The following is a 20,882-nucleotide window of genomic DNA, read 5'->3' as shown; positions in this document are numbered from 1 at the left end:
ACAGATTCAGATTTTCAAAAGTTTGCATTTTTCACGTTTTGGCCACCAAAACGCAGTTGTCATGTAAATAAATGGCCAAAACACATAAATAGTTTTCCATTTTTAGTTGAAACTGGTGTCGTGTAAACAGCCCCTCAGTGTGAATCATGAACTGATCTGGTTCTCAAGTTCAACTCAATGGTTAAATGATATAGTCACATTGATTAACAACCCACTGGAGGTCAACATTATTAACGAATGACTTAAATAAAAGATTGTTTGTCATGCAAACCATTATATGGCTTATAATCATATCATATGGACTACTTTCATATTTATATGATACTTTCATGGTGCTTTTTACATACTTTTTTGAAAGTTTCAAATCTCCAGTCAAAATTCATTGTAATTGCATGGAAAAGAGTGACCAGGACATTATTCATATTTCTCCTTTTGTGTTCCACAGAAGAAAGAAAGAGTCATGCAGGTTTGCATCAACTTGTGTGTAAGTAAATGACAGCAGAATTTATTATTTTGATGTGAACTATCCCTATAATGCAATTTAATGATTTAAAAGCCTGCTTAATTAGATTTAAGAGATTAATCACTACTGAATGCTCAAATTCTTATTTAGCACAGTGAATGTGGATGGCTCTTGATAAGTATTTACTGTGTCTGTAAAACAGTTGTAAAACACTGAATCTATGTAAGACACGTATGTGGCCAATTCCAGGAACTGTTATCTGTCACCGTGCATCTGCTGTGCACAGCAGCTAGCATCTCTTGCTGTGTTGTTGCTGGGAGGACATGTCGAGAAACAAACAAATTACTGCAATGTTGTGATGTACCTCACAGAAACAACATGATTTTTTTTCAGATTTAATTAAGCCGCCGCACTGGGACCCTCGTAATTGTCCACAATGGGAACAACTAATGGATATTTTTTGCATATTAATAGCTTCCTCATGAATGAAGTGTAGAATTAATAGAGGCTTAGCCGTTTTGGACCGCAGCTTCTAATTATCACGTAACTGAAGAGATTTTAGCTTAAATCTAAATGAAAAAGTTTAAACGAAAATACATATACAAATATATTGTATACTAGATATGCATAATAAGTTTCGAAAACAAAAAAAAACAATGTGCTAAGGTGTGCCCAGCATGCTTTAAATCTAAACTAAAAGCCATACATTTTCTTCTGCATGAGAGCTGGCAGACAGTTCAGGGGTTAACCGCATGATCCACTGAGACAGAAAAAATACTGTCAGCAACGGGAGTTGCTGCACTACCACAATAAAGACTAATATTTCTCCTGAGTTGTGTTTAGAATCCAATTATATGGAGGTTGGAGGCGGCCGACAGACGGCTGTGGTGCAGAGGACTGATACGTTTCAGAAGGTGCTGACGAGCCACGTGGGAACGGGATATTACGCGTGGGCAGACGCCGCTATCCCTAAGAGACGGCGGCCTTGATTTATTGAAATGCGTGGCAGCCATAGTTAAAAGGGCCAAAGCTATGGGAGCCGTATCAAGGCTCTCCTTGGGTAGATGATGCTAGTCCAATCTCCTGGCCACGGTAGTGTATTAAAATGTGAATCCAGTTTCACTATACTCCAGTTTATTTCCTCTTGAGGCGTGATACCGGATAAAAAGTAACAAAGGGACGTTACTGGGAACGGACAAGTTTGCATAACAATAGCAGTAGCATTTAGGCTGCATTTCAACTAAGATTCTCCTCTTTATTGCACCTCATTCCCTGTGTAATTTGGTAATAGATATTTAGAAGCACTTTTTGTGGATGTACAAGATCACAGCAGTACTTTAATCCAATGAAAATTAAGTTTAATAGAAAATAGAACATTATTTCACTTGCTGAAAATATAAATTAACAATTTCCACCTATTTCCAATGAAAAACTCAAATTAAGTACAGAAAAAAAGTCGGCACACCAAGGCTCCAAAAATGCATACAAAGGTAACGTTTTGAGCATGCAGGCTCTCCATCAGACAATTAAAAATTTGAACCAACAAGACTTTATACTAACAGGTCAAGGATCAAGGATCACATGACTGATTTTTGCATTTTAGGAGGCCAGGTTTACTGAACAGGGCAAATTAGTGTGAGAGCGCAATTACAAAAAAGCACCGATGGGAGTGGAAAGTTCTGCATGTGATCTACTGATGACGTGCAAATTAAATAACACGGATGCAGTCACATCATTTCCATAATGACCAATGCAATCTACCAAGAGATTGATAGCTAAATTAGCATCTGGTTTAAGACATCCTTTTTTAGGCGGTAAATAATGGTGCAAATACTAGTAAATTGACTAGCGCAAACCTTAGTAAATCACCTTGCAAATTCTCTCCTTCCATAAATTCTGTGTCTGGAAGGTAAACTCCTACGAATGCATATGCATTAAGGTTAGCCGCAAAAATAACTGTGTCCACACCTTTTCAGTGCTAATTTTTCACTGTGTGTCTTTAGTAAATCTTGACAGTAGTTTTTTTAACACCAAAGAAGGTTTGCGCTGGCACAAGCTGTTAGTAAATCTAGCCCTCGGTGTGCCGACTTTTTTTCTGGTTTTTATTATTTCTTTTGTCAAGCACCCAGCATTTTTGCTGGTGATGTGCATGCTTTTGTCCCATTTTTGCCTTAAATTAGGTATAATCAAATTGGCTGTACAAGTCATTTCAACTTAAATTATTTTATACTGACTTAAAATAACGAGTTAAATCTCATATAACTTTTTATATGAAGTTTTTTTTAGTTGAAGTAATGTAAAAAGAAATGTTGCCATAATTTACTGATCATATTAGTAAATTATAAATACCATTTTCATTTTAAAAATGTTCTTTGTTAACACCTGATAAATAATTTATAAAAATAATAATTATTTAAATCAATTAAAATATTTTTTATAAATAATTTAAATTAATTTGATCAGATATTCATTTCATTATGATTGAAAATATTTGTAATAGTTAATTTTTTTAAATCGTTATCCCAGTTTTTATACTTTCTTTTTTATGCTTTATTTTTTTCTCTCCCTCTCTTTTTATACTATGTTCTCTAAAGCACATTTCATGCATGGAAGGCGCTGTACAAATAAAATTTGAATAAAATATTTAGGGGAACCAAAAAAAAAATCATCTTCTCATGAGGACAGATTCCTCATATTCTAATATCAAGGTGCCTGGGTAATGAAATCAGGCTCGTACATGCTGTCTGAACCCAGTGCTCCTGTGCCATTGCTCCGTCTTCTGCCTGTATCATTTTCGTCTTCTCCAGACATTACCACCTCTCTATCTCCCAAGACCGTTTCCATCCCCTCTTCAAATTAAACAGGCACGGCATAATAAAAGACACCACTTTAGATTTGAATCTATAATTGAAACAAACTGTGTATTGCTTTCTAATTTTAGCGAGGACACAAAGAGGAGTGCTCAGGGAGATAGTTTGTCATAAGGTCCCATGCGACCTTGCCCTCCTCAGCCAGAAAGTGATTAAAGATAAGGAGCGAGACCATTCCCGTGTAAACAGGAAGATGAACGGCGGCTGTTTGAAAGCTCTAGCGTTAGCTCAGGACGATTATAGTTTGCTGTGCAGCACAAAAAAAAAGTCATGAGTACAAAACAAAATGAAGTGTTCTGGACTGAGTCCTTGCTGCAGGCCATGGAGCAAAGAGGTAGTGAGCAAAGTGAGCTTAGAAAGATCTGTAAATCAATAGCCAGGTGAAATTCAAAGAGAGAAATAGAAATGAAAAGATGTTCGGTGAAGGAGGCATTGACATATTCATTCAGCTACAAGAGTAAATGTTAAATCAAATTTTAAAACAATATCTGAATAAATGTACTTAAACACAGATACTGGATCTGTAGTCCACATATAGTTGATCTCACCATTTATATATTCATAGCAAAGTGCACTCAAATTGATAAACTGATGAAATATTTTATTCTTTCAGTAGAAGATCATTCGTTTTTGTCTTTGGGCTATGTCCTCTCATCCTATAGATACGCCCCTGTTATCGCACAGGCCTTTTTCTTGGAGAAAACACAATGTGCGATAAGATGTCAAATGGCTGTCATCAGAGGGGTGGAACTCTCTGAATCATTCTGAAACCGATCTTCTCCCTTCTTATTGATTCAGTTTGTAATACAAGCTGTTCACTCCTTGTACTGCCAAAGTGGAGATAGACACGATAGCATCAAGGCCAGAGAAACCCACAGGAGAGATGAAAGGAGATGATTATCTGAAGACCAGAGTCAGCAAACTTTTGTTTTAATGTCTGCTTTTGTCAGGATCCATTTTTGAAGCGACATGGAATCATTTGGGTGTTCATAGGGACTAAAAAAGACTAGATAGATATTTTTTTCTTTTATCTTAATTGCATAGTAAGTGGAACTGTTATCTTAACCGCTGATCACTTCTTGAAGAGGTTTGAGACATGCATGGCTAGAGCACTTTTAGTCATGCAGTTGTTTAGCATTCATTTTCAGGTCTATTTGTCGTAATAAAGGGGATAGTGAGATAAGATGTGTCTTGGGTAAAGCTCTGCCTCTTAATCTATAGTGAGCTGTTAGTAAGCATAGTGTATTGCTGTGTGACCATATTTAGATGGTCCTTATATTTATATAGTTCCCATCATATACAGATGCCAGTGTGTTTTCTTTTTAGGCAAAAAGAATAAAAGTTGTTTTGTATGTCAAAGCAAATTTAGCAGGAATAAACTACATTATAATTCAAAAGTTTGGGGTCTGCAAATTTAGCAGGCATTTATTTGATAAAAAAAAAAAAAAAAACTACAGTAATATTATAATTCAATTTAAAGAACTGTTTTCTATTTTAGTATATTTTAAAATGTAATTCATTTCTGGGTCTGTATTTTAACTGTCACAATGTTTCAGAAATATCTAATATTATTTGCCGCTCAAGAAGCATTTCTTATTATTGTTAATGTTGAAAACAGTTGTGCTGCTTAATAATTTTGTGTAAACCAAGCATTTCAGGATTTGATAAAAAAAACTGTCACTTTTGAAAATTGCATCCCTGCTGAATAAAAGTATTAACTTCATAAAAAAAAAAAAAAAAAAATAGAAATCTTTCTGACCCCAGACTTTGAATGGTAAGTATATCAGTAATTTGCTATAGTGCATTATTAAAAATATTATTATCTGTGTTCAATTTAAAGAACTGTTTTCTATTTTAGAAGAAAAGTATATTTTAAAATGTAATTCATTTCTGTGATGCCTCCCACATGCCAAGATGTATGGAAAGAATTTCTGTGATGTGAGCTATTTCATCATTCTGTGTCACTGGAAATGATTTAATGCTCATTTTTCTGTTTGGTTAGAAATCACTGTCTTCATTTAATTAATAATATGCTGATTTGCTGTATTTATATCAGTGTGATTCAGAGGTGTCAAGTAAGAAGTACAAATATTTCTTATTAGAAATTCGGGTATCTATACTTTACTGGAGTAATTATTTTTCAGACGACTTTTTACTTCTACTCCTTACATTTTTACTCAATTATCTGTACTTTCTACTCCTTACATTTTAAAAATAGCCTCGTTACTCCTATTTCATTTCGGCTTGTTTTCATTCCGGCTTGAAAAAAAAACCTATCCAGATAAATCGCGCCATCCGGATAGATGAATTTGATTTGGTTGGTGAGAAGTATAAACATTTACCATTCTGACACCCTATTGGTTTGTACGCGATCCATCACACCTGCACATGTCACAGATCACGTCACACTCCAGCAAGGTGGACAGTGTTGGGAGTCGTTACTCAAAAAAGATTATTTCTTAAAAGTTATTATTTATCCACTACTGGCTCATTTAGGCTATCAAACGGGTGCTTTCTCTTCTCCTCTGCAAATTAAGCTAGGTAGTTCGGTAGAGAGACGTTTGAATAAATTAGCGTATAGCCTAAACCGGTTTTATTTATTTTTTTAGCGCGACCCTTTTTATTTATGTGACCCATAGTCACATACAACCATGTAGCTAAACAAGCCAAAACGAGTTTATTTAAAATGAAACTGAAGGTAAGCCTGCGTTGCTCTCATGGTGTTATACCTCTCTCTTTCGGTGAAGTGGAGCAGTGCTCTTGCTGAATGGCACGGATTGCACTACGGACTATTATACCTTTTATATATATATATATATATATATATATATATATATATATATATATATATATATATATATATATATTTATTTTATTTTTTATAACGAACAAGCTGCGATGTCACGTTTCCAGTGCTTTGTTGTGTGTACGTGAGGCGCGGGCGCGATCAAACAGCTGTCTTTGCCTCATCGTCATGGCAACGGTTCGTGGCCAGGTCAGATTACGTCAGGCCCTGCGTTCCATTCGGAAGGGCTCATCCCTATGCCCTATAGCCTAATACCTATAAAAGTGTTTACCCTCCGGAGTGAGAGCTTCGAAGGGATGAAGGGTGTAGGGGTCAAATTACTCCTTTTTTGGAACGCACTTCTGCGTCATCTTAACAAGGCAATCAAGGAGGATAGATTGCGCAAGCTGCGCCCTTTATTTAACGTTAGTTTATTTATTTATTTTTGGTTTATCGCACCATAATGTATATTGTGTCTATGTATTTGAAACATTTGAATGGACTGATAAAGGGAGCTGTAAAGTATTTTTGTTGAAGCACAATGTCGTTTTGACCATAATAATGTACTAAATCTAACTCGTAGAAATATTACAGTAGTATAGAAAAATACTATACATACATTTATAGATAAAATCGAACTCCGAGCCTCCTGTACCCATTCTGTGACGTCAAACAACTTCCCTGTGCAAAGGATCATGGGGGCCCAAAGTGTCCATCAGTTGTATCCTTCGAAATCCTTCATTCCGAAGGGCCCTTTAAAGTGGCCAGTTTTGAGCACTTCGGTTTGGAACAACCCTTCAATATTGGCGGCCATGATTGTTTTCACTCCGAAGTGCTCTTCAGAGGGCGATATATGCCGTTTGGAACGCACCGAGAGTTTGTTGCCGTTTGTTGGATGCTCAGACGACCAAACGAACGCACCGAGAGTTTGTTGCCGTTTGTTGGATGCTCAGACGACCAAACAAACGCCGATTAAACATGTTCAGTCTGGTAAAAATAGACTCCGACCAATGCCAACAGGGTTATCACACCTATCCAACAAACTCCAACAGACGAGTGCGGTGTGAACTGAAACAGCTGAAAACTACCCACATTTGGCAGGTTGGCGGGTGTTAATGTCAAGCCCTGATTGTTACTAAGCCTGCCCTGGGTACACCAAAACTACCCACATTTTTCTTGTCCGCTGCCCTCACAGATTCCTGCAGTTAAGTTTGGATGTACAGTACAGTCCAAAAGTTTGGAACCACTAAGATTTTTAATGTTTTTAAAAGAAGTTTCATCTGCTCACCAAGGCTACATTTATTTAATTAAAAATACAGTAAAAAACAGTAATATTGTGAAATATTATTACAATTTAAAATAACTGTGTACTATTTAAATATATTTGACAAAGTAATTTATTCCTGTGATGCAAAGCTGAATTTTCAGCATCATTACTCCAGTCTTCAGTGTCACATGATCCTTCAGAAATCATTCTAATATGCTGATTTGCTGCTCAATAAACATTTATGATTATTTTCAATGTTGAAAACAGTTGTGTACTTTTTTTCTTTCAGGATTCCTTGATGAATAGAAAGTTCAAAAGAACAGCATTTATCTGAAATACAAAGCTTCTGTAACATTATACACTACCGTTCAAAAGTTTGGGGTCAGTAAGAATTTTTATTTTTATTTTTTGAAAAGAAATTAAAGAAATGAATACTTTTATTCAGCAAGGATGCATTAAATCAATCAAAAGTATCAGTAAAGACATTTATAATGTTACAAAAGATTAGATTTCAGATAAACAGTGTTCTTTTGAACTTTCTATTCATCAAATAATCCTGAAAAAAAATATTGTACACAAATATTTTGTACAATTGTACACATTAAATGTTTCTTGAGCAGCAAATCATCATATTAGAATGATTTCTGAAGGATCATGTGACACTGAAGACTGGAGTAATGATGCTGAAAATTCAGCTTTGCATCACAGGAATAAATTACTTTGTGAAATATATTCAAATAGAAAACAGTTATTTTAAATTGTAATAATATTTCACAATATTACTGTTTTTTACTGTATTTTTAATTAAATAAATGTAGTCTTGGTGAGCAGACGAAACTTCTTTTAAAAACATTAAAAATCTTAGTGGTTCCAAACTTTTGGACTGTACTGTACATTTACATTCCAATAAAGGTTATTGATGACATTTTGAGGAGGTGGAGTGCACAATAGACCCCTGTGGCGCGGCCTAAGCTTTTGTCCTTAATGGCATTTTTTTTCCTTACATTACTTTTACTTTTATACTTTAAGTAGTTTTGAAACCAGTACTTTTACACTTTTACTTGAGTAAAAAGCTTGAGTTGATACTTCAACTTCTACAGAAGTATTTTTAAACCCTAGTATCTATACTTCTACTTGAGTATTGAATGTGAATACTTTTGACACCACTGGTGTGATTCAAATGTTGTTAAACCAAAACAATTAGACTTTCTCTACAATGTTTTGCATTTAGAGACTATTTTATTTTTTAGATGGAAAAATGTTTCCTTCAGCTCAATATTATAACATCAGCATTAGCTTTGATCATTAGCTCTGTTCTCAGTGATTATGACATCAAAATTAGTTTTGTTCCCGCTAATTGTGACATCAGAATTAGTTCTGTTCCCACTGATTATGAAATCAGAATTAGTTCTGTTCCCACCGATTGTGACATCTGAATTAGTTCTGTTCCCACTGATTATGAAATCAGAATTAGTTCTGTTCCCACCGATTGTGACATCTGAATTAGTTCTGTTCCCACTGGTTGTGACATCAGAATGAGTTCTTTTCCTACTGATTGTGACATCAGAATTAGTTCTTTTCCTACTGATTGTGACATCAGAATTAGTTCTTTTCCTACTGATTGTGACATCAGAATTAGTTCTTATCCCACTAATTGTGACATCAGAATTAGTTCTGTTCCCACTGATTATGAAATCAGAATTAGTTCTGTTCCCACCGATTGTGACATCTGAATTAGTTCTGTTCCCACTGATTATGAAATCAGAATTAGTTCTGTTCCCACCGATTGTGACATCTGAATTAGTTCTGTTCCCACTGGTTGTGACATCAGAATGAGTTCTTTTCCTACTGATTGTGACATCAGAATTAATTCTTTTCCTACTGATTGTGACATCAGAATTAGTTCTTTTCCTACTGATTGTGACATCAGAATTAGTTCTTATCCCACTAATTGTGACATCTGAATTAGTTCTGTTCCCACTGGTTGTGACATCAGAATTAATTATTTTCCTACTGATTGTGACATCAGAATTAATTCTTTTCCTACTGATTGTGACATCAGAATTAGTTCTTATCCCACTAATTGTGACATCAGAATTAGTTTTGTTCCCACTAATTGTGACATCAGAATTAGTTCTTTTCCCACTAATTGTGACATCAGAATTAGTTCTGTCCCCACTGATTGTGACATCAGAATTAGTTCTTATCCCACTAATTGTGACATCAGAATTAGTTCTGTCCCCACTGATTGTGACATCAGAATTAGTTCTGTTCCCACTAATTGTGACATCAGAATTAGTTCTGTTCCCACTGATTGTAACATCAGAATTAGTTCTTTTCCCACTGATTGTGACATCAGAATTAGTTCTTATCCCACTAATTGTGACATCAGAATTAGTTCTGTTCCCACTGATTGTAACATCAGAATTAGTTCTTATCCCACTAATTGTGACATCAGAATTAGTTCTGTTCCCACTGATTGTGACATCAGAATTAGTTCTGTTCCCACTGGTTGTGACATCAGAATTAATTATTTTCCTACTGATTGTGACATCAGAATTAATTCTTTTCCTACTGATTGTGACATCAGAATTAGTTCTTATCCCACTAATTGTGACATCAGAATTAGTTTTGTTCCCACTAATTGTGACATCAGAATTAGTTCTTTTCCCACTAATTTTGACATCAGAATTAGTTCTGTCCCCACTGATTGTGACATCAGAATTAGTTCTTATCCCACTAATTGTGACATCAGAATTAGTTCTGTCCCCACTGTTCTTATCCCACTAATTGTGACATCAGAATTAGTTCTGTTCCCACTAATTGTGACATCAGAATTAGTTCTGTTCCCACTGATTGTAACATCAGAATTAGTTCTTTTCCCACTGATTGTGACATCAGAATTAGTTCTTATCCCACTAATTGTGACATCAGAATTAGTTCTTTTCCCACTGATTGTGACATCAGAATTAGTTCTTATCCCACTAATTGTGACATCAGAATTAGTTCTGTTCCCACTGATTGTGACATCAGAATTAGTTCTTATCCCACTAATTGTGACATCAGAATTAGTTCTGTTCCCACTGATTGTGACATCAGAATTAGTTCTGTTCCCACTGATTGTGACATCAGAATTAGTTCTGTTCCCACTGATTGTAACATCAGAATTAGTTCTGTTCCCACTGATTGTGACATCAGAATTAGTTCTTATCCCACTAATTGTGACATCAGAATTAGTTCTGTTCCCACTAATTGTGACATCAGAATTAGTTCTGTATCCCACTAATTGTGACATCAGAATTAGTTCTGTTCCCACTAATTGTGACATCAGAATTAGTTCTGTTCCCACTGATTGTGACATTAGAATTAGTTCTGTTCCCACTGATTGTAACATCAGAATGAGTTCTTATCCCACTAATTGTGACATCAGAATTAGTTCTGTTCCCACTGATTTTGACATCAGAATAAGTTAATTTCCCAGTGATTGTGACAGAATTACTTTTGTTTTCACTGATTGTGACATATCTCGGTTCCCAGTCATCCATGCTAAATCTCGGGATCAAACATGTTGACCATACCACATCTTAAATCAAAAAGCGGCATAAAAACGAGACAAGAGGAACTTCCTAAATCTCATAGATTATTCCAGTGTCAGCACTTTCCTTGGTGCTGTATAATCGATTAGAACTGAGGGGCTCCTGTGAAATGAAAGATCTGCCTTCTGTTTGGACCGTAAATCACACGCTTGCTCCTATATCTACAGGATTTACATGCACAGGCTTTTGGCAAAGGATACGCTGATCCACTGCTATGTGCTTTTCAACTTTGCTGTATTCTCGCAGATTTTGTATACAGGCTCCGCAATCATTAAAAAAAAAAAAATTCTGATTTTTCAGCATTAAACATTTTGATACCAGTCATGTGTATGAGAGAACTCTTTTTCACTCTGTATTTATTTTTAAATATTTGACACATTTTAACAATTTTAAACAGTTTAGCACTCAGTAAAGATGGCAGGTTTAGCTGGGCTGTACATTACTTGATAATAAGCTTTCAGTGTTAATGTATTTAAGTCTGTCCTGTGTGTTCATACTGCACTTCTTTCGATGTTAATAATGAAATGTCCTGTATTGTTCACAAGCTGCTCTCTGACCTCAATTAAATCACCCTGCGAGACAAGCCAAATGGAATGAAATGAATCAATAGAAATAGGTAATTTGGGGGTCTGGGGGTCAGCAGCACTAAATTTGTGAAGCTTTTCATCAAGCGCTGAGACTATTAAGCTTTTACACCTCAGAAATGTTTATACTTACAAAAAATGCTTCGTATTAAGTCACTAATTCATGCAAGGCTGTCAGCACAGCAATTTAAGGTGAAGAAAAGTGCAATGAATTTGGCGTGTGACCCCTTTTAGCTCTTAAAGAGTTCTTTTTCCCAAATCCTGCTAGTAGTGCCATTTTGCTAAGTATGTTAAAAACAAGGGTGTTTGAGTCAAAATATATAGCATTCTTTGTTGAATTCAAAATGAGCATGCTGTTTTAGATTTAATTGGTCACATTCTTGCTATATTTTGAGATGCGAATGGCAAGGAAAAGAGTTCTGTGGCAATTTTTGTGCCCTTACTGTCAGCGGTGACTGTTGAATCCATTTATTCTTCCACGCAGCTGAAGTTGCCTATACAGCCACATAATGTGATATCAGCTCTTCCTATCAAGTCTTCACCCAACACGCCTGTCAATAGCTCCGCCTATTTATAGTAAATATATGTAGAGCGAATAAGCCACATTTTTCAAGGACATCAGTCACCTCAAATGAAATCTTGCATGCACATGAGCAGTAGAGAGCTTTGTTCGGTTTGTGCACTGATAGACAGCTTTTCAAATTATTCCCTATCCGTTTACGCCCCGTTTGTCCTTTGATGCAAAGCATTTTTGATATTAGAAGGCTTTGAGTAGACCCTGTGTAATCACATTCCCGAAAAGACCATATCTTGTTTTTTTATAAACATCCGTAGGGTTTCCAGAATAACCAAATTTGAATTGAGATGCTGGCCTCTTCTGCTCTGTAGTTCCCTCCTGCTTTCTGTACCCAGCAGGACACTGGATCGGCTCACCCAGGCTGTCAGTTATCTTTGAGCAGAGCCATGGTAAATATCCTGCATTGATTAAGCAGATTTGCATAGGCAGAGCAAGCCTCGAGGCAAAGAGTTGAATGCTAACCAACATCCACAATGTCACAGGCCCAAAATACCATCTCGGCCTGCAGCTGCAAGGGTATTCTGCCATAAGTAGGCAAAGAATGTAATCAGACTGCTGGGCACTGTGTAGGAAGTGGCCTGGAATTTGCCAAGCCATGCCACATTTGCCAGGGCTGTGATTTTTATATTGATGGGTGATTCTTCAATTACAAGGACTTTTCTATTTATTTTTATTGTCACTCTTTATTTGTTGTTTATTTTTAAGAATGTTGAAATGTCCGATCTGCCAAATTATCTCTATTTTTGAACCAGTGTTAGTTTAGTATTATGAATATACTATTTGTCACAACTTTAAAAGTCCAAAGATGAAGAAGAGTCAAAAGGTTCAGATACGAGGGTACTGAATAATAAAACAAACTCAGAAAATTCACAAGGCCTTCCAGAGTGCATGTAACACAAACCATAACCGACAATGAACAGAGGAACCAAAGGAACCAAAAGTAGTGGTACAAAGAAGGTTAAAGGGTTAGTTCACCCAAAAATGAAAATAATGTCATTTATTACTCACCCTCATGTTGTTCTACACCCGTAAGACCTTCGTTCATCTTCGGAACACAAATTAAGATATTTTTGATTAAATCCGATGGCTCAGTGAGGCCTGCATAGACAGCAATGGTACTTCCTCTCTCAAGATCCATAAAGATACTAAAAACATATCTAAATCAGTTCATGTGAGTACAGTGCATAGACTGTAAAAAAAGATGGACAACGCTTCCTTCCATTGTAATGAACTGAAGCCAAAATGGGCCGACGAATGGGCGCTGACACGTTACGCAATACGTCAAAAAAAAAAAGTTTGGAGCCTGGGCATGCGCAGAAGGAATCGTCAGTGGAGCCCGGAGGCGGAGTCGCGGTATCAAACTTCCGCCCAGACGACTGCGTCATCATTCATGTATTTTAGATAGACTATAAAAATTATACACAATTTAAAATTCTGCCTATAAAATAATAGGCTATTCTGTTTCTAGAGCAATAATATTTTTGAAACTGCAAATTCAGTAGATAAACTCAATATAATATGCCACTAGAAACAACTCTAAACTCTAAAAAACGGCCCTGCCATTTTAAATCAAGTTCAACTAACGTTACAGGAGGTCGATTGCTGTAATTAGAGTAGGCTATCATTAGTTTTGTCCTGCTAATTATTATTTTATACCCATAAAAATAATAAGCAACTGCCAGATAACGATCACCTGCTTTTTCCCGACATGGTTAACATTAGGTGTGTTATCTTAACTAATAACACAGAAAAAAGTTCAGTGATCCGTCAGATCCTGTAGGTCGGTTAGTACAGTTTACTGCTGAAAAACTCATTTTGTTGGTGTTAAATAACAAAGAAATCGAAAATTAATAGTTAGTTATACATCTTCAATCTCCCCTCGAAGCTCCGACAGTCCTCAGACAAGCTGTCAATCATCTGCGAATCATGATGACATGCCCCGTTTCTATAGCACCAAATTGCTAGCTAAAATCTAAATTATCACAAAAACGAACAATTGAATATATATCAGCTTGATAACAACTACATTAAATGACCAAAACCATCTTTCAGAAGGTTTTCTTTGAAGCAGAATTTATTTTTAAGTTTTTACTGAAGTCTCATTCGACTGCATTGAGAGGGCGGGGTTTATGACCTGTACTGCATCCAGCCACCAGGGGGCGATCAACGAGCCCGCAGCTTCACTTTTCAGGAAGTATGAGACACACCTGGTACAGTGGTTCAATCTGAATATTATAAAGCGACGAGAATATTTTAGGTGCGCCAAAAAAAACCAAAAATGACTTTTTAACAATATCTAGTGATGGCCGATTTCAAAACACTGTTTCAGAGCATTATGAATCTTTTGAGTCAAATCAGTGATTCGGATCGCGAATCAAACCGCCAAACTGCTGAAATCACATGACTTTGGCGCTCTGATCCACTGATTTCATTCGTAAAGCTCCGAAGCTTCAAGAAGCAGTGTTATGAAATTGGCCATCACTAGATATTGTTAAAAAGTCGTTATTTTGTTTTTTTGCCGCACAAAAAATATTCTCTTCCCTTTATAATATTAATATTGAGCCACTGTACTCACATGAACCGATTTAAATATGTTTTTAGTACCTTTATGGATCTTGAGAGAGGAAATACCATTGCTGTCTATGCAGGCCTCACTGAGCCATCGGATTTAATCCAAAAAATTTAATTTGTGTTCTGAAGATGAACGAAGGTCTTACGGGTGTAGAACGACATGAGGGTGAATAATAAATTGACATTATTTTCATTTTTGGGTTGAACTAACCCTTTAACAAGGAGACACAGCTGAACTAAGAGAACTTTTTATATCAGTAACCATGACAACTCATAAGTGACGGGAAACTAGACAAAGGAAACACATGTGACTGAAAATAGCAAACTAAAAGTCCATGAAAATGAACCGTGACATTATTAATAGTACTTATTAATTATTTTTTTAGCTTTTATTTTTTTTATATTTTCAGTTTTCATTTTAATTTTAGTTTAAATGTTAGTGATTTTGTTACTGATTTAGATTTTTAATAATTTTAGTTAGCATAGTTAGCAATACTGTTTGGACCTGCCCACTGTCTATAGGCTTTTTAAATCAAGTCACCTTTATTTCTATAGCACTTTATACAATACAGATTTTCAAAGCAGCTTTACAGTGATAACAGGAAAATCATTTAATGATGCAAGCAGAGTTAATTTTCACTTTAAAGCAGCTCTAAAAAGAAAAAAGTCCATTAATTGTTGATTCAGTTCCGTTGTAAAGATCACCAATTATTAAATTAGTTTAAATTACCTTCTAAACTAAATTTATAGTGTTAAAATGAGGAAATTCCACCTTTGGGAATCCCACTTTGAACTTTGCACCTAGAATTTGAGAAAATATGATTTGAAATTTATGTGCTATTTATTTGTGTTTTCATTATACTATATGGATATACTTTATAGGGAAGACAAAATGATTTATTTTAAGATTTTACATTAGGATTTGAGTAGCTTTAGATGTCATTCCAAAAGTGATTTGGTCATTAGAGAATTTGTAATTCAGAAACAGAGTGGCTCTATGTAAAAAATGACCGTGATTTTAACAGTAAAAGACTGTAAAAATGCTGTGGTGAAAAACTGTTAATTGGTTTACAGAAAGTTCCCATACTATATACAGTGGATAACTGTAATAGATTTAACGGTACATTTAATGTAATTTTACGGTAACATACCGTTAAATTCACAGTTTTTGGAAGTGAAAATAACAATTCATTGTAAAATTTACAGTGAAAAACCGTAAATTGACATTCCCACAATTCCCTGCGTGACACTTCACATTTGATATATTTTTGTTGAAATAACTGTTTCTTCTTAGTTTTTCTCATTTTTTTCTAATCAGTTATGTACATTAGGGTTTTATGTTACACCTAATGTTGTTAAATTAATGTTTATTGCATTTTTAAAATGTCATGTGTGTTACCATGATGGTGTTTAGTGTGTGTGTGAATGACACTGTGTGCACCTTCTATATATGTTAGTGTTGTTCTTCTCAGATTGTGGAAAAGCTGCTTGTGATGAACTTTGATTAATCATGTGACTCTTATCACCACTGTGTTTGGTGATTGTCAGTGTATTATAAAGGTGCAAAACAGATATTAGTACTTCATTAGGTTGGTAAATTAACATTAATATCAGTTAATGAAATATGTTATTTTACCGTAAATTTAACAGATTTTTTTTTTACGTTGCTACCGTATTTTTTACGGTAAAATTCTGGCAACCACAGCTGCCGGTTTTTTACCGTAAATTTTACTGGGATTTTTTTTACAGTGTACACTGATATTACCCCTATTCCTGTCCTCCTAATTTTATAGTCTGGTTTCAAGCCACTTACTGTGTGAACAGCTTTTCACATCGCTTTACTCTTTAATAAAATAGTAACAATCCAGGGATATGTTTTATTCCTGCAGACTAGCCAGCTTTTGATACAATCCAGTCTTTGTAACAGTCACAATGTGTTTATCTCAGAGGGGGTGCTGTCCACAAGAATCAAAGATCAGAACCGCAGAGCTTTAAGCTCTCTCTCTCTCTCTCTCTCTCTAAACCTGGCAGAGGAAAAGAAAAAAAGTCTGTATATACAATGAGAGCTTTAAATGTTAAATCCACTATGTATCTATACAATGGGGTCCAAAAATGTAAGACAGCAAGTGAAAATGCTTCTGTTTTACATTGACTTGTATTTATATTGTTAGCATTTTAACTTACATTAACTACAATTTGAGTGAAAGGTTTGTACCGTTTGTACCATGATGCCCACATGTTGACATTAAATATTTCTTATTCATTTTATGTCATAAAATATAAACCTTCAAATATTTATGGTTTCAATTTGATGTTGAATCCCACTGTATATTTTTAGCTATTGTTTCCGTAACATTTTGACACAGAGATCTCGGTTCATATTACTTGACTTTACTTCATATAAACATGCTCTGTTTGCTCTTAGCTGCAGTCAGTCCATTCTGATTTCTGTGGATTCACAGAGTATTATTGAAGCTCAAGGGTGAAAATACAAACCTGTCTATAATGACCTTTACCTTGTCAAGGTAGAATAATCAGATTTCACTCCTTGCCTCAGCAGGCCAACAGACAGCTCACTAAAACTCAATACACAGCAGAGCTGCTCATTTTCACCAGGCCAGACGAATAATAGGTCCAAAGGAGCCCTGTCATCTAAAGCTATGTAGTCCTCATACAGAGGTTTAGTCAAAGCAGAAACCATATTTAATCTGACATGAACAGAAGTGAGGCAGTGAGAGATACAGTACAGTCGTACTTTTGCTTACACAGAAGTTGATCGATATAACTGAAATGTCTTTCCCCAACTTTTCAGTGGACATAAAACTTCAGAAAACACAGGATATGAAAATTAAATGTGACAAACGACCTAATTTTCAGGTACACAATAGTATAACCTGCTGAACTTTTGTCCCCTTGATCACCACATGAATGACAATTAGTTGTTTCAACTGGTTTTGTTTCTGGATCCAGAGTTATTTATTGTAGAAAACTAACCGAAATCAAACACTGTAAATTATTAATGATAGCATTAACCATTTTTAATGTCTATTCAATTTAGATGCCAAGTTTTGGTTGTTGTATTCATATGGCTTATGGACACATTTTGCTTCAAATAATTTAGTGGCAACAAAAGCTCTATCAGACTTTACTGAGGTAATGTTTTAAAAAAAAAAATCAGTAAACAGATAATTATTGTTCTTTTTAATTATTATTATTATGGCCAAAATACATTGTTCTTTAAATAATGTGTCATTTCCTTAAGACTGAAAATAAATTGAACGGATTTAACCGGATTTGCTTATCTGTCGGACACCATGAAGCATTACACTCTCAGCTTTGAGAAGAGTGAAGAAACAAGCTAATCTTTCAGGAGTTCAATATTAAGTTTCCGTCACTGTCAGGCTGGGCGTGAGAGAGGGAGGGGAAAAGATTAGACTATTCAGCACAGATGAACGTTAAAGGCTTATATGCCATGGAAACATATTCTCACATTGTTAATATGTGGATTAGGCCATTTTCTCATTCCCAACAAAAGTATCAATATACGAGTATAAAATGGCATAATGCAGCAGCTCTCCTCTGCATTCCTCGCCTGTATCAGCGCTGAGCTTGTATTATCGTGAAAGAGGATATGATGAACGGCTTCTGAGATATTCAGTGCTTCTAACTGATTCCAGGATCTGTACGTACCTGTGCATTAGTCTACAAAAAGCTCGTATTCACAGACATACACATTCAAGACGGCCATTGTGTCAGTAACGTTTTTTGTTATTATATATAACCAATATAAACTGTGCATTCAGTTCGGAGCAATTGATGAGATTAAATGCTGTTTTTTTTTGCTGTCATTCAAGAGGGAAACCTGAGATAATTTCACATTTTCTCCGCAATCAGTCAATTACGATTCTCATTGCTTTCTGCATCTGTGATATCCTCCTCCCCTTTCAGCCACGGAGATGAGTTGTTTGCCACACTAAATATAAATTCAATGAATAATTTTATATTCACATAGAGCGATATTCCACACCCCGCCGATGTGAAGCGGCACCTCTGCTCGGCCTAATGTGCATTCGAATGTATTTTTGCACTATTTTCATACCAAACGCTGCTCAAATCTTTGCTCAGGTCCACCATGAATATAGAGGGAAAACATTTTATTATTCCGTCAACCCAAATCATATTTATGACCCTGCACTTTCACGTAGGAGAGCGCTTTCCATTGCTCCCTGTGTTATTTAAAATTTCATAAACCTGGTCTACGACAGTACTTATTTTGCCCCACATTCTAATCTGCTCCTAATAAAGACATGCCAAGCAGAGGGTGTGAAAAACGAGCTCACCGCGGCGGTTGGCATGAGTAAGGGAGAGCGCTGGGGATAAATCAGAGCGAGAGACATCGGAGACACACAGATAATCTCAGAGTGCCGCTGTGTGTTTGGTCCTCTCCTCTCGACGGCGGTGATATACAGTGATGGGAAATCCATGCGGACTCTCGAAAGGGCGAGATGGAGGTGACTCGTATAAATGTTTGACGTGAGCAGTTTTTCAAAATAAAAGTTTGGAATTAACACCCAAGATGAGCTCAGCAAACTCATTCAATGTCTGTCACCAGTGAATTAATGTTTATTGACGGTGAAATGATGACACTGACTTATAAGCAGGCTTACGTGGAATCTGTTCCTGCAGAGCTGCTCAAAGTTCTGTCATTTATAAAATTCCCTAAATCTCAGACTCATTGCATATTCATTTATTAAATATTGCGGATAATTTGATTATCCTTTCGGCTGCTAATAAGACTGTGGTACTCTCAGTTCCAGTTAATTGTTCTCCCAAAATGAAAATCCTGTTATTATTTCACCCTTGTGTATTATTTATTTACCTACTTATTTACTCATTTCTTATATTTTAAAGATTTGTTTTAATTAATATATTTTTCAAACTCTTTTTTAAAGGATTAGTTCACTTTAAAATGAAAATTACCCCTCAAGCCATCCTAGGTGTATATGACTTTCTTCTGATGAACACAATCGGAGTTATATGAATAAAAATCCTGACACATCCAAGCTTTATAATGGCAGTGAACAGGACCAACGAGTATGAAGCTCAATAAAGTGCATCCATCCATTATAAACGTACTCCACACGGGTTAATAAAGGCCTTCTGAAGCGAAGCGATGAAGATGTGAAAGTAAAATATCCATATTTAACAAGTTATAGTGTAAAATATCTAGCTTCCGCCATACTGCATAGGACGTAGCGTTTTAAACTGCGACTCTGAGTTTTCCAGTTTCTTCGTAGGTTGAATACGGCAGGTGGTCTGGCAGAAGCTAGATATTTAACTTCATAACCTTGCTACAGAAGGCCATTATTAACCCCCTGGAGCCAAGTGGAGTACATTTATAATGGATGCATGCACTTTCTTGAGCTTTATACTCGTTGGTCCATTATAAAACATCAGGATATTTATCAATATAACTCCGATTGTGTTCATCAGAAAGAAGAAAGTCATATACACCTAGGATGGCTTGAGGGTGAGTAAAGCTTGAGGTAATTTTCATTTTAAAGTGAACTAATCATTTAATAGACACTTTCAGTCTTCGTCAGGTAGTCCAAAAGGGTCAAAACTCTGTTTGTCTACTATTTAAATAGAGTTTGAGAGTCAGATCCTTTTGTTCTTTTTTTGAATGCCTTATTGGATGTTTTTGGTCAAACAGTTTTGTTGGATGTACACATACCATTTTGTTTTGGTTTATATATTTTTAACATTTAACAGCAGTTTTCATATTTAGATCAACATTTAATCATATTTGAATCCATGCACACAGTTTCTTTATTGGCATCGATGGTTCCATGAAGAACCTTTAACATACATTAAAGGTGCCCTAGAACCAGTTTTTACAAGATGTAATATAAGTCTAAGGTGTCCCCTGAATGTGTCTGTGAAGTTTCAGCTCAAAATACTCCATAGAGTTTTTTTAATTAATTTTTTTAACTGCATATTTTGGGGCATCATTAACTATGCACCGATTCAGGCTGCGGCCCCTTTAAATCTCGCCCTCCCCGCCCCCGGAGCTCTCGACTATAAAACAGTGCATTTACAAAGTTCACACAGCTAATATAACCCTCAAATGGATCTTTACAAGATGTTCGTCATGCATACTGCATACATG

General features: G+C 35.7%; 1 protein-coding gene across 1 annotated transcript in view; it reads left to right on the top strand.

Moving 5' to 3' along the window:
• nrxn3a (neurexin 3a) overlaps positions 1-20,882 on the top strand; it is a 376,344-nt gene that overhangs the window by 339,184 nt on the left and 16,278 nt on the right.

This window comes from Megalobrama amblycephala, linkage group LG5 (assembly GCF_018812025.1).
Source record: "Megalobrama amblycephala isolate DHTTF-2021 linkage group LG5, ASM1881202v1, whole genome shotgun sequence".
NCBI classification, from domain to species: Eukaryota; Metazoa; Chordata; class Actinopteri; order Cypriniformes; family Xenocyprididae; genus Megalobrama; species Megalobrama amblycephala.
This window is presented reverse-complemented; position numbering and strand designations above follow the sequence as displayed.